Raw genomic sequence first — 545 nt, forward strand, 5'->3', positions numbered from 1 at the left:
CATATTGGAATCAGATAGGCTGACGTGAACAGTGAAAATGCGCTGATTAAGTTGGCAGCATGGGGCTCTTTCATATGCATAAATATGGAAAGTGCAGAGCATGAAAAGTCAGCCTAATTGAACTCTGATGAAGCTTCATGTCACCAAGCCTAACTGCATCATAACCATATTATTGTGTTTCGTTCAGTGGTGAACAACCAACAACGTATACGTTTTTTCACTTTATTAAAAGTAAAAAAACTCTGATACAAGTCAAAATGTCATGTCATTTTAAACTGTATTTTTATTACAGTCATTAGTTTCTAATGTGACATGTCAATGCCATCAATGTTTTACCATGAGTTTCTGCTTGCACCATATTTCAATAAATGTGTTTACGCATTTAAAATTTTCAACTGCAAAGTAACTACACTGCTGTCAAATAAATGTAGCAGAGTAAAAAGTTATTTGTAGTCTCTGGAATGTAGTTTAACAGGGCTGCCAACTCTTACGCATTGGCAGTGAGACACAGACATTTGACTGGTTTCACACGCCACACCCCCGAT

The sequence above is a fragment of the Etheostoma spectabile genome, chromosome 10 (genome assembly GCF_008692095.1).
Source record: "Etheostoma spectabile isolate EspeVRDwgs_2016 chromosome 10, UIUC_Espe_1.0, whole genome shotgun sequence".
NCBI lineage: Eukaryota > Metazoa > Chordata > Actinopteri > Perciformes > Percidae > Etheostoma > Etheostoma spectabile.